This window comes from Tursiops truncatus, chromosome 6 (assembly GCF_011762595.2).
Source record: "Tursiops truncatus isolate mTurTru1 chromosome 6, mTurTru1.mat.Y, whole genome shotgun sequence".
Lineage (NCBI taxonomy): Eukaryota > Metazoa > Chordata > Mammalia > Artiodactyla > Delphinidae > Tursiops > Tursiops truncatus.
Window position 1 is genome coordinate 7,128,260 of NC_047039.1, and position 15,144 is coordinate 7,143,403.

The following is a 15,144-nucleotide window of genomic DNA, read 5'->3' on the forward strand; positions in this document are numbered from 1 at the left end:
GTCGATTAGAGAGAGAGAGAGGAAGAGAGACAGAGAGAGAGAGAAGAGGTGTGGGGGGGCGTGGAGTCAACAACAAAGCCATTTGTCGGAAAATCACTTCCTAGATTGGGAATCACGATTTTTTCTTTGACTGAACGGGGTAGCAGAAAATTTAGGGTGAGTAGGAAAGGGATGATGAGAGTGAGGAAGAAATAAGGCGTGGAAGGCAGCATTGGGTCATAAGTGGGGTTGATGCCAGCAATAAAAGCTATTGATTAAGTGGGGAGAGCAATTTAGTCTTTGGTTCTTGGTGAAATCGTCACCCACCAGGAAAGCAGCCTAATAATATTTTATGGAGGGAAATTACGTTTCAAACTGGCCTCTTTCTAGTGACAGAAATTCATTTTTGAGTATAGCTGAGATGCTTCTTAAAATTCTCCTTTGGGATAAAGCATTTTCTAATAAGAGTTGGTCTCAAACAATTAAATACCGTTTTAAAGTATGAAGTCTGGTTGTTGTTTTTTTAACCAAATAGCTATTTTGTTTCTTTAGGAATTTTCTTAAGACAAGCTTTAAACTCTCATTGCTTATTTGATATTTTACTATATTAGAAAGTCATCCGATTTTTTTGCTGGTTTTCTAATAACTAATTCAAGTACATTGTTCTCAATCTGATTTAGAACCTATTACTTAGAAATCAAGTCACTGGTACGTTTCTTAATACAGTTTAACAAATATATTGGTTTGGAAATTTATTAGAAATAAGTTTTAGAAGGTCTAGTGACATACACATATGCCAGAGGTTTCCTACATCTTAGATGTTTAAAACTTAATGGAAGTATAACTATCCAAAAAGGGCCATGAATCATACGCAAAAAGCTTGATAAATTATTAAAAACAATACATCTTATGTAACTACCTAGATCAAGAAAAGGATTACCGGAAACCCCAGAAGTCCCCCTCACTTAAAAGAAAAATATGTTAGCTTTTTGTTTGGAGATATGCTATTTTTAAATAGTTGCTCATCACATGCTCAGATTTCTTTTCAGGACCAGTGTGGTGGATTCTTTTTTTCTAGGGGATTATCTTCTGGAAAATAAAAATAAAATGCTCTGCACTTTCCTGTGTTGAGGAGGGAACAAAAACAGGCTCCAAATCCATTTTCCCCCCTGGCAAGCCACAGCCCTTCCCCCAGCTTTCCTGAGTCCACACCGGGAGACATAACAAACAAACGATTACATGTTGAAAAACACATCTGAAAACAGAAAGGTCACGTTACCACTGAGTCCTGGGGAACATTAATCTCGTGTTTGGAAAACAGTTGACAGTTGAAGGTTGGGGGTTCTCTCTCTTCTACTGTTGGACTAAAACAGAGAGAGAGAGAGAGAGAGAGAGAGAGAGAGAGAGAGAGAGTCATTTGAATGAGAATAAAAGGGAAGAGATCATCACTGTGGCCTCTTCAGAAATAAATGCTTTGGGGGACTACCAACTTTTCAACACAGATTTAAATGAATGAATGAATGGATGGATGAATAAATACATAAATAAAGCCACAGGGACAAAGAATCTGAAAAGGCTCGCCTTTCTCAAAGTGTGGAGGGGTGTGTGTGTACTTTGCTAAAACAATTAATGCGAATAGTGAGAAATAGTCACGAGAGCGTCAAGCCCAGAACGCCTAAGGGCAGAGTTTGCTGGACGAAAACCAGTCCCTTCCCTAATAGCTTGTGGGAAGGGGAAAGCTGACTGCCTGACCACTCGCCTCGCTCGGCATTTCTCTGCGCCCGCGCCCACCCCTGGTCGCCCACCTCCCCAGTCCTCTGGCTCTGCTCGGAATTCCTCTTCGTGGCTTTGATGGGCACCCGGAAACCACTGCCCGGGGGCCAAAGCGGTGGGGAGGTGAATTGGGGGTCTAGCACCCTGATATCTAAGATCGCCAGACATTCCTCGTATCTGAATTTGTGAAGTAGAATGAGGAAAGATCTGAAGTACATTCCTGGGACGATAACTGGAAATGTCACACTGAAAATTATACTGATCCATTGCAATGACTGCAAATAGTGATTCCCCTTTTACAAGCATCCTTACATCCTGCTATCTCTAAAACAATGAACTTGAGAGGCTGGACGGTGGAGGGACCAGGCAGTGATAGCGGGAATCAAGGGACTTAGGATCAAGCAGCAGTTTTCCTAGAGCTTTACGTGACCTTGAGAATGTCACTATAACCTTGATGGGCTCAGGCTTCCCCGTGCACAAAACGATATCTGATGATGCGCTCTCGCGCTCTCTGACTGCCGGACAGCAATCAGGCCCTGGCGTGCTGAGGCGGTCGGTTGCTAGCACCATCTCCCCGCGCCCTTTGCCTGTCTGATAAAGTGCAAGCGCGTATTTGGAGCCCAGGAGACGCGGATGGGAAGTCTGGGGGCAAATACCGCGGGTCGGGGCATTTCGCGCAGAGCCCGGGCAGTGAACCAGCCTAGAGCCGGCGTGATCAGGACGAGTGAGATAGCTGTGCCCGCTCTGTTCGAGCTGACAGTGATATATGCGCCGGTGACACAAGCTGGCCGTGAACCTGGACGGGGGTTGCGCGGAGTTAAGGCAGCACCGCGCAGCACAGGGCGGAGGGAGATCCTGCAACCCGCACGCCTCTCCCAGGCCTTCACGCCGGTGCTCACAGCTCCAGGGCGCGGAGATGGCAGCTCTTCCTGCTTCGTTCGATTCAGTGTCAAAGCCCTCGGTTCACTGAAGGCATTTCCACTTCTGGACGTGTCGCCCGTGGGCCCCGTGGCTCTGGACCCAGCTCGGGATGCAGGTCCCGCGCCGATGGTCGGAACCAGTCGCCCTAGAGTTCAACGCCAATTGCCTTGATGATGGCGGGCGGGGAGGGTGAGTGGGGAGCGTTTGCCTAGGGGAAGAACTATCCCTGATCATCTATTTTAAGATGTGAACTCCTGCGGAACCCAACAGCGGCTGTGGCCTTAGCCCCAGCGCCAGGCAAGCGGCCAAACCTCGCTCTCTGTGAAGCAGCGAGACGATTCCATCCGGTTGCAAATATACTGTTTTTGTTTTTTGTTTTCTGTTTTTTTCTTTTTTTACAGCCACCGTCCACAGCAGCTGCAACACCGAGGCTGGCGGCGGCCTCCCTGGATCATGAAGCGAACGCCTCTGCCGGGCAGGCCTCCAGCGGGGCCGCGGGACACCTGATGAGTTCCTTGGATGCTGGCCTGACCCTTCCCGGTTCCTTTACCAATCCAGGGATTCGAAAATTCACTTTATAACCATCTCCGGACAAAAGCGCGCGACTAAGATTGCCAAGAGTTCAACTGAATTCAGGCACCCATGTTTCGTGGAGATTTTCCCTTGAGACCGGGGCAAGGGGCTGTCCCCCTTTACGAGTCGCCCTATTTCTTCCAACTCTGTGGTCCATTTGGTTCCAGAGAGAGACGTGGACACGGTCTGGAGCCAGACAGGGCGGAAAGTGCGGCTCCTGTCCCTCGCTCAGGTGTGGAATCTCGAACCCACCCCCATCCCCCCCACCCCGTCCCGGATGCAGGGATGCGGAAGAAGCGCGCATCTCTGGGCACCGGTGGGAAGATGGAGAGACCAGGATGCGACGGTCAGGCCTTAATGCTCTTCGGGGATGAGGTTTGGAATCTTGGAGGAGTTGCGCCCTGCTTCCCTGCTGTGCCTCTTGTTTATAGCGCGCGCGCGCGCGCACACACACACACACACACACACACACACCACACACACGACGCACACACCTAGAAGTGGATGGAGAGGGGGCTGGAGAGACACTCCCTCCCCCATCCCCACCCAAGCCCCACTGCCGCCACCCCCAGGCGGTCAGACTCTCCTAGGGATTTGCCCAGTTCTGGTGGAGGTCACAGAAGATGTTAATGAGAAGATCAGGAATGGTCCGACGCGGCAAAGCTCAGAAGGAGACAACCCTCCTTCATTCATAAATAGTTTACTCTAATGTATTCAAGACCCTAAATGGCTTTTATTCTGTTTGGAGTCTTCGCTGAAAGGGACCTGGTACGGTTCATGCTCGTCAAGCGCCAGAACACAGTTAAAGTGAAAGGAAAAAGGCAACTAAAAGAGTGTTTAAAAAGATGCACGTAACATTTTAAGATAACCACATACAAAATGCTCACATAATTCTTATGAGAACAGTTACAATGAAGAAAATCCATCTCTGATTTAGTAAAATGTAGTCCTTTTAGTCGTTTCCACAGTCATTCTAAGCTGCTGCTGTTTGATTATACAACTTGACTTTGCAGAAAAAATAGTACCTTTGGCTTTTTAAACATACACAGTTATTTTGAAGCAAAATGTTTTTTTAACTATCTGGCATGTACACGAAACGCTAAAAACACGGTCACTGTGTTTTAGAAATTGTCATAATAAGTTCTCCTCTATGAAATCAGAATTTGCCCCATTTAAACCAAGAAATAACAACTAACTCTTTGGTTTCAACAGGTTTTTCTTCTTAATTCCTAGGTGTGGATTGAAAAGTAGTAAATGAATATTTGCAAGAAATCATTAGAAAGCAAGATTAAAATGGTGTATAATCTTCCTAGATTATAAAACGTTAACGTATTAAAACATAATTTACATACATTTCATCTCTGCCCATATGAAACTGTCATTTATAAATTTTACACTTTTATGAAACATAATTCACTTATGTTATATGTATTTTACAACAAAACAGAAGTTGTTTAGTTTAAGCACATATTGTATTAATTCTTTTCTTGATTTATTTTTGTCTTTAAAAAACCTCTCTCCCAAATGAGAGGACTTTTTGTTTAAACAGCAACTTATATCAAAATATAAAATCTGAAGGAATTGTCTATTTGAAAGACTTTCAACAACTTTAGAGATATTTGTTGGGTTTTTTTTTCCCTCTTTCTTTCTAATTTCCATAACTTCTCTATGTGAATATGTGTTTGTGTGATCTTCACTATCTTTTCCCACATAAGTCATGCATATCAGGCAGGAAAAGTTAATTTTGAAACTCTTATTTGTTTTAAAAATGTTACACACTGTGTGTTTGAGGCGAATAAGCTAAATTTAGAATATTTCTAGTCACAATGATAGAGCAAATGCAAGGAATACTATATTATTGATGTTAAAAGACAAAACCTCTCAGGTAGAAAATCAGCTACTTATCTTCTTTTAATTAAAAAAAATATGTACATTGAATTCTTTGGTCAGGCTCTATAAATAATGTGTCCCCAATAGCTTTGATTGTCAGTAGTAATGTTGAGATTATGAGCTAGCTTTAAACCAATTAAAGAGAACTTCTGAACAACACATACATAAAAGGGAAAAGACATCTCCCCCCCCATACCCACACCCCGAACTTCTATCCCCGATGCAGTAAGAATAATCTTTTTATTCCATTAAAATTGTCACTAACCTTATAATGATAAAAGAATGTTTCCATCTCTTACCTGAAGGAGACTTGTCAGTATAACAGGAACTGAAATTGGGACTGTTTTGTGTTGTCTATTACAGTACAGGGCTCTGTACTGCTTTGCCTCTTTGAAGGCTGAAGTAACAATATATGACTATTGCCTCCTGGGACCTTATGAAAATGAGAGAAATAGCTGGTTCCAATAAATGCTATAGACCTTGACCCTGGGACAGAGATGAGAAAAACAAATTATTTCACGTACACTAAAAAATAATTAAAATGTTATTCTAAACTTTGTTTTCCTTGCATGTGTTATTTTGTATGTACATCTGATGTTATACTCAGTCACCCAAATATGTAAGAAATGATTTTACTTATAAAAATACTGCTTAAACCTTTTCAAGAGGGGCAAAAATCACCTTAGAAAGCAGCTGCATTGCAACTTCCACTTTTAAAGTATGTAACATAAATGAGTTTTACATAATGAATATACATGCTTTCAGCTAAAAAAGAAAACAAGCTTTGTATCTCAACAGTATATTATGAAAACATGTTAAGATATTGTCAACCTAAGATCAGCCTGATTTGAAAACAAAAAGAATAAGTTCTTTTAATGAACTACTAGTATATGTTATATGTATACTTATTTTGCTGATTTCAGAATGGAAATTAATTCTCCTGAGAGAGAAACTTGAGGCAGATTACCTATCAATTTTTTTAAGCTAAATGTTAAGGTACTAAAACATAGTCATATGTTTTGCTTTTTGAAATATTTTCAAAAGACAGTCTGAAAAATCAAAAAGACATTAGAGGAATACTGAATTTAAAAGTTATGATCATTATTCTGCTTTTTTAAATTACCAATCTTTATGCCAGGAGAAATATGTTTAAGAATCATTAACACTTTAGTCTCATTGAAGTAGAAGCATGGAATGTTATTTTGAAAAAGAAAAACATATTTATACATATGCATATGTATTCTTTTTATAAAAAGAGGGCTAAATGGGTTTAATAATTTTTGGTAACAAAAAAGGGAATAAGAAGTATCACAGCCTAAAGCAAGAAGAAAGCCAGTCATGGTTTTTAGTCAAAGGAGAAAGGCCATTTTCCACGGTAAATTTAGTTTTATTTGGAGCAGTTGGGGTGAAGGAGGGGTAGGTGCTTATATCAAGTTGAAACACCTGGATATCTGTCTACGCAGAGCAATGACGTCCAGTGGTAACTGATCCTTTATTAAGCAGCTGTCTACTGATGGCTTACTAAGTGCCAGGCACTGTTCCAGGAGCACCAATGCACAAAACAAACAAAATCCTTGCTGTAGGTTGACTCAGGGAAATTCTTTCTGGAGAGTATGGAAATTAATCATTGGGTGGGGGGAGGGGAATCTTGTAGTTTTCAGGTTGTCCACTAGGTGGCAAAATGTGAAAAACCGACCGCAACGTGGAGCAAAACTTGGTGCAAAGAAGACAGTATTTCTCTGAAAATCTCATTCATAATTTGTTTAAAATGTCTCGTTCTGAGCACCACGGTTAACGGCGAATGGTCAGAATACATCTTGTGTTCAGTTTACAAAGCATTGCCAGCTGCTTTCCCCAGACTCCCGTCTGCAAGATCCCGAAGCTTATCTTAAGAAATTGTGCTCTTTTCCTTCCCATATTTCTCAGTACCTTCAGGTGGGCGGTGTACAGAAATTTGCCTAAGGATATGAACATCTGGCTTTGCCTAGGGCCCCACGAAGGCTTGGATCAAGTGCATTCAAATTTACATAGATAAATTCAGGCATTAGACTTCAGTTTGCTAACTTGGGGAGTTACTGTCCAAAACACTAACATCTTAGCATAACATTCATGCTGACAAGTACCAAACACATTTGCTAATATATATACACGCATGCAATCATGCATAGATTTTGTATTCAGAGACCCCTTAAGTAAGACCTCACACTTACATTAAAGAAATACAATTACTTCATTTAATCAGATCTGTTCTTTGGCATAGAATGAAGATATTAGTTCCAAATAAAATCAGATCTGCATTCATTTTTAGATCTTCCAAAGACATGTTTAAAGAATCTTCCGTTCTTAGAAAAATGGTTTATACAGGATGTAGAAACACTTGTAGAGGGGCTTAAATGAAGAATTCGAGATTTTGCTCTGCTTTTGTACTTCTGTGAAGTCAGGATCTTTGTTTCCAGGTGAGTGTTCTTTCGATCTAAAACTGAAATGTTAGAGATAAACATGTCTATGTGGAAAAATGCTCTCTCCAACAAGTCTGTGTGCTCTTTTCCTAAGGACAGAATTAGTAGAACATTCACATTTTAATAAGTGTTGTGGAAAATTTTCTCCTTGCATTTTCACTTTGGCCTTGGGAGTTCTTCATGCATTTGAAATGCATGGATCACAGCAGAATTTATCAGTTTGGTCATCGGGTTTGATAACAGCTGTGAATAAGAAGGAAAGCTTATTACAGAAATTGGAAGTGTGGGTAAGTTTTCTGGCAGATGTGGCTGGTTTTGAGTTCGTGGAGTTCTAGGGTAACTGCTGTTTAAAGGGAAGTGAAAACATGCACGTGAAGCTCAGGGTTTTCAATACACACCAGGCACCGATTTATACCTGCTCTGCTTCCCTGGGGGTCCCACAGAAAGTTGAACTGTAACAACTTCATTATTGATCATGATAATTTCATGCAGAAACCATTTGTATAAAATCCATTTGTAGCTCTCAATATAGCCAAGCTAAGGATGTGCTGTGGTATTACTACTGAACAATCTCTTCTTAACGTGCCTTTGCATGGTAACAGGATTTACCTGTCTGAACAAAAGAAGGAATAATTAAAACGTGTTCAAATATATGAAGCGCTCCTCACTGAAGCTGACGGTGAGTTGTAATCCATTCCCACTGACCGCAAAACAAGAAAAAGCCTCGAAGTGAAACATAGGGAGACTGGGGCCCTTATGTTAGAAAAAGGTGGGAAAATTCTAAAGAAATTAAGGTTATAATGTATATATATATATATATGTGTATAACTGAATCACTTTACTTTACAGCAGAAATTAATGCAACATTGTAAATCAACTATACTTCAATAAAATAAATACTTTTAAATAAAGAAATTAAGGTTATAAGTCATGGAATGGATTATAATGGGAGCTCACGGAATCTCCTTCTCTTGAGGACTTTATCAGTAAAATTTTATGTCAATAATCTAGGTTTGACTTTTTTGTTTTGTTTTGTTTTTGTTTCTCAGTCTCCCCAACTGTCCACATTAATTCTGCTTTGGATCTCAAGACCTGGGAATACAGCTTTTAATGGTTTTATAATAATTCCATTACAACATTCTTTAATGAATTTATTATAATGAAATTTTATTCTGCATTGCAATCATTTTAGACTTTTCTCATACACTTAGAGCCTTTTACTAGAATTTTGCTTTTTATATTTCACAAACAATATTATAACAGGAAGAGTAAACCTTCAAATGAAAATGTTTAAAACACAAAATTCTCAACAAATCAACGTCTTTATGCAACCATATTTTAAACTTATCTTTTTCAATATACAAATATATCCTCTTCATAACTGTAATTATTGTATACATTCTGACTAGGTTTTTTTTTTTACTTAATATTTTATTATAAACAGTCCCCTCTATTCTTAACTAGTTTTTATATTTTTCTAGGTTAGTAGCTAAACACACTTGAATTTCTTTCCTAAACATATTCTTCATCATAGTAAGTGGCACCATCATCTATCCAGTTTTTAAAGCCAAATATCTCGGAGCATTCAGTTTTTTTGTATCTCTGCGACCACTGCCCTTTTCCAAGCCTCTGTGACTTTCCATCTGAACAACCTCAAAAATCTGAAAACTGGCCTCCTTACTTTTATTCTTCTTCCAGCCTATTGTCCATTCTTCACACAACAGTCAGAATGATTGTTTTAAAAACATAAATCACATCACATCACTCCTCTTTCTAAATCCTGCTGTAACACCCCGCTGCACTTGAACAGAACCCCATTGTGTTACTACTGCCTACCAAGATCCACAAGCTATGACCTCTGCCTTCAACCCTAAGACCATTTCCCTCTATGCGTTCTCCTATTCATTCATTCATTCATTCATACATTCCTTAAATATTTACCGACTTTTTCTTATGCTTCAGTGACTTTTTTAGGTGCTTGGAATAGAAAAGTGAATAAAACGTCATCTTCCTTCCTGAAGCTTCCATTCTACGGTACAGGGACCAAACTTGTTCTTGCCTCACAGCCTTTGCATTTGCTGCTCCCTCTGCTTTGGCATACCCTTTTCCAGACCTGCTCAGGGATGGATGGATATATTTGGATAGATACAGATGCGCAAATATGTCACTATAGCCAGTATATCCAGAACTCACTAGCCTGTGACCTCTAAGTAAAGTCACGTTTATGTTCTCAGCCTGCACTTGTGAAGATTAAATGAGTCAGAGAAACATTATCTGTAATTTTGATTTTATTAAGATCATTGCCAAATAAATATCTCCATAATCTTTCCAGAGATTTCTGAGACACAGTTCCTTAGGGTTTTGACCAAACTACAAAATGCGCTCCTCTGTAGAGGGATTCTAAGTTACAAAATGCATTTCCAACAAGCTGAAAGATTATTTCCCTCCAGAGCCAGAGCTCTGCTGTGTAGCCTGGTGTAAATACCCCCGGCTTAACGGTGTGGTTTTTATCATGGATGCTGACTGGAAAATAATTTAGAGATGTTTTCGATTGGAAACAAATTTGGACCCATTGGTGCATTGCATCTAAAATGTTTCCCCTGCAAAGTGTTTAAACTTTTATTTTTGCATTTATCACATTGTATTATAGTCACGGGTAGAGCGACCACAATTCCTAGTTTACACCTGTTGTCTTGAGTACCGTCTGGTTTAGCATTTTAGCACTCTCAGAAGTGTCCTGGTATAGACAGTAAACTCTAGTCCCCCAGGTTATGAGGCAGGTGCCTGGCTGGAGAAGCTGAGGAGTGCTGGGTGGTCCTAAGCCGAGTGTGGGTCTGTTGGAGAAATTGGTGAGGCTGGTGACCCAGGGATGTCTGGCCGATGTGCATGCAGAGAAGGGCTTTGAGGGGAAACTGACACGCTGGAGGCTGAAGGCAGAATCAGTGGAGGAGAGTCAGGAGGGCCTCAGAGATTATGTCTAAGCCTGTGAGGAGAGAGTTTCTCTTCCCGTTTCTGCTAAGAACACATCATAATCTAAGACAAGGAAACTGCAGGGAAGAGTACCATTTTGGCTAGTTATTTATTTATTTTTAAAGAGGACCATTTTTAAAGTCTTTATTGAATTTGTTACAATATTGCTTTTGTTTTATGTTTTGGTGTTTTGGCTGCGAGGCATGTGAGACCTTAGCTTCCCGACCGGGGATCAAACCTGCACCCCCTGCTTTGGAAGGTGAAGGCTTAACCACTGGACCTCCAGGGAAGTCCCCATTTTGGTTGTTTTAGAGCTTAGTTATGCTTGTATCAGGAACAGCATCCTGGCGGAGGAAATGAGGGCAATGAGACATAACCCGAAGGTACTTTGCAACCCTGAACCTCAGAGAGCTGTGAAAGCAACTCAACCTGGGCTTCTAAGGATTCTGAGAAATAATCAGGTTGGGGATGGAGTAATGGATTTGCGTGGGTCTTAATCATCAGTGCAGGATTTAACTTGGTTTGGTATCATTTTAGTTTTGAGTCCTCCAGTTATAGGGCTAATTGTAGTCTATCCATTAAAAAAAAAAGGCTATTTGATAAATAGAGCCCTTCTTATCCTGGCAGGGACATGGATTGGCAAGAGGAAACTTTTCTGAATAGATAGGACCTTGGTGATTTAGGGAAAGGTTCTTTCCATTGCAACAGGATGCTTTCTTTCTCTATCCAAGGCTTGTTATTAAAGTACTTTGAGATTTTTGGATATTTGAGAACACATCAATATCAACTTGCTCATTCAACAAATAGTTATTTAGACCGTACTATTTTCTGTGCCCTGTGTGAAGTGATCATGACAACCTCAGTATATGTATCTATTCCTGTGGTTTCTTCTGTCATGTGTATGCAGAGGACTCTCCCGAAATGTAATCTTAGCCTCTATCTCCAATCTCTGCCCTAGATTACATTTCAAACTACCTGCTGAATTCCTTCACATAACTGTCCTGTCTGCACTTTAAATCTACTGACCTAAAGGGGATTCATCCTCTCCCTCTCGTCACCACCTTACCTCCAACCCAAGTCAATTGTCCTGCACTTGTGTTCTCTCTGTTTATAACAGCAACGCCTTCTTCAGACCATTTGGAGTCATTTTTTTAAATTTTATTTTATTTATTTTTTATACAGCAGGTTCTTATTAGTTATCCATTTTATACATATTAGTGTATATATGTCAATCCCAATCTCCCAATTTATCACACTTAACTCCACCTTTATGGCCAACATTCAGTCTTTCCCCAAGAGGGTTTACTTCCAAAATGCCTCTCAAATCTTTCCTGTATCGTTTCCACTCCAACAGCAATCCTAAAATTCAGATTTCCACCTTATTTCACTTGCCTAATTCCAGTAGCCTCTTCACTGGTTTCCTTATCCTACAATCTGTTGCATTTCTGTTTGACATTTTAGATTGGCTTTAGAAAGTTCTTCCCAAATCACAGATCAGAAATTACATCTTTGTTCATGAACATTTCCAGTTGCCTACAAAAATAAAAAGTCCCAACTCTCCATTTTAGCATCTCCTTTGTACAATCTATATTTTCCAGCCCTTTCTTCCACTATGTCATTGCTCAGACCTTACCCTCCAATTCCAGCAGATTATTCACTTCCATGACCTCAGACACTTGTATGTTTCCAGGCTTTTGATTATGCTATTGTCCTACCCGGGAGGACACCTACTGAAATCACATTCCTCCCTTTATACTCTGCTGGTTAGTACTAATTGATCACTCTCCTCTTCCTAAAAGACTAGGTTTTGTTTTGTTTTAAGCTCTTTGAACACACTTCTTCTGCTGTACATTACGGTTAGTAATATACCAAATGTACTTGGGGGTCTGCCTCCCCTGATCCCTATAAATGGTCATGTGAACCTCCAAAGCTCACATAGCACCTCCAGACCTCTGCAAAGTTGCAGTGGTAGATATAAAATATTATAGAACTGTATGTGATTACGGTTGCCTTCCTCTCACTGAAGTCTTGGATGACAGGGCACAGTTTTTTTCATTTTTATTCTCTTTCGCCACACCTGGTTAACTCCTTCCTTGCACAAAGTGAGCCATCTTTGAAGACTTACTTAAATATTTATGTTAAAACTTCACTGTCATGTAAAATGTAATGCCCTAAATTTATGTCCTATTATAGGTACTTGGGGGCTATAGTAATCTTGAATATGTGAGAAATGAGATTTCTCTGAAATAGAAAAGCACAGAATGCATCAGAATAACTTTAGGAGAGCAGGCCATGCCCGAAATGTGATTGACTATAGTAAGGTTTTAAATAAGTTGATATAATAATAACAAAAGTATTAGAGACATTCTGAGTCGATGACAAGGGAAATTGCTGAGAAGGTCAAAACACTGTTCCACTTAACAGTATAAAATAAAGAGACACCCAGCAGCAAATATTGACAATACCTGGTGGCCAGTGACTTCAGTTACCAAAATTTATTTATGCATTTATGTATTTATGTCTATTTATTTATTTATGGCAGTAATCCCATTCAGGAGGGCTCCACCCTAAGACCTAATCACCTGCCAAAGACCTTACCTCTGAATATCATCTCACTGGGGATTAGGTTTCAACATATGAATCTGGGGGGGACACATTCAGTCTACAGCACTAGGAAGTTTGACTTGAACTAGTGTAGCTTGCTCTTTGCTGCCCTTCCTAAAACATCTGTGGCCCCCTCCATCCCATTCTTATCACAAAACCCACGGTAGTCAAAATGCAATTCTGATACGGGTTGGAGTCGTTCTTCAGTCTCAATGATACCCATCTCAGGTTGCCAGCTGCCTGAGAGGTACTTCTTTTGGGGGTATTATAATGCGTGAGTATTATTTTGTTAGTGTATTTGTATAAAGCAGAGGAAACTGCTGCTGTTTACCTGGTCTGCCATCTCCATGACGTACGCATCCCAGTCTTTGAACAAATACATGCATTTATACACATACACACATTGAAAAAGGCAGGGCCACTAGCTCCAAGCAGCTAATGATGGGGCCCTGGAAGTGGGAGGGGATGGGGGGCGGACAGGGTCCCCCCTGTCATGTCCTTTATGCTTTTCTTACAATTTTTTCAATTTTACATTTTTAAATTTTAATTTAATTTTTTTTTCAACTTTCAACTGTGCAAAACTCATCTCTATTGAGAGAGAGATGCATTTGGTTATTTTGGTCTGATGCAAAACACAAAGCATTTGATTCTGGTAATTTTCCTTGCTCTGATTCCATGACCGTCAATCAACTTTCTGTAGGCTGGTAAAGAGAATGTACTGATCACATTCGGTAAGTCATCACAGTAACATTCCCTTTAGTTCTGGATATAAAAATCAAAGCCACACATAACCAAATTGAAAAAAAAGAGAGAGAGAAAAAAAAAATCACTCAAACAAAAAATCAATGCCATGAAAAATATATTTTTTTGAGGTGAGTTGATAAAACCAGATTTCTGAGGGGGTAACCAGACCAAGAACACATAGAAATTCAACCTGCTAATAAACACCACCTGCGAGAGCTGTTTGCATGGGCCTCACCTAACCCAACAGGAACTGGGCCTCATGCAAGAGTTTCTCATTTCTCTGGTTCATTATTGACAATGGCCATAATCTTTTTTGGATGTATTATTTTCTTTGCTCCAGAAAAAAGGAAGGAGATTAATTGAGGGAGGGAGAGAAATATATATTTTTTTAATTTATGAAGTCAGTAAGAACAAAAATCTCCAAAGTTAACTAAAATAAATCACTGTGAATTCCTTCATAAACGCAATTGTCTACATTAGAGGAAAAATATGCAATGCAGCACCCAAACTGCAATAACACGAAAATGCACACACCTTGAAAATAGTGTCTATAGTTTCTGAGAATTTTAGAAATGCAATAAACTATTCGATGGCCTCAAGATTGCAAATACTCTGGAAGAAACTCACTGCAGGGCAACGTGATAGGTGACAGTGGTGCTGGTATAGACACACAGGGACTTATTTTGTTTCTTGTGTTGTCTTCTCGGTAAGAGCAGCAGCCTCGATCAACTGTTCTAGGCCTCTCCACTTTTCTGTGATTTTCTCAGATTTCTTAGCACGGGAACGAAGCCAACAGTCAATGGAAAGCCCAGCTCTGGCTGAGGGTCTTTCTCTTCAGGTTGCGTACATGCACACAGCTCAGAAGAGACCACCATCCTGATACAGTTTAACAGGAAAGCACTCTTTGCTAATTTTTGGCTTTGATAAAAAAAAATTGGCAAATATACATTATGTTACATTTCTACAAAGATAGTCCTACATTAGTATGGTTTCCTTATGTGGTTAATTAAGCAACAAGCAAAAATACATACTGTATTTACACCTGATAACTGGCCACACTCAGTAATTTTGTTTTAGCTAATCATACCATTGAACATTTTAAAATGTAATTTCATAAGTACGAAAGAGTGTATTATGTCAGATCACAAATTTATAGCTTATTTTAAAAACTTGATGACAAAATTAGGTCATGCTAATGGTTAAAAAAAAGTATTTTCGAAAGTAAAAAATA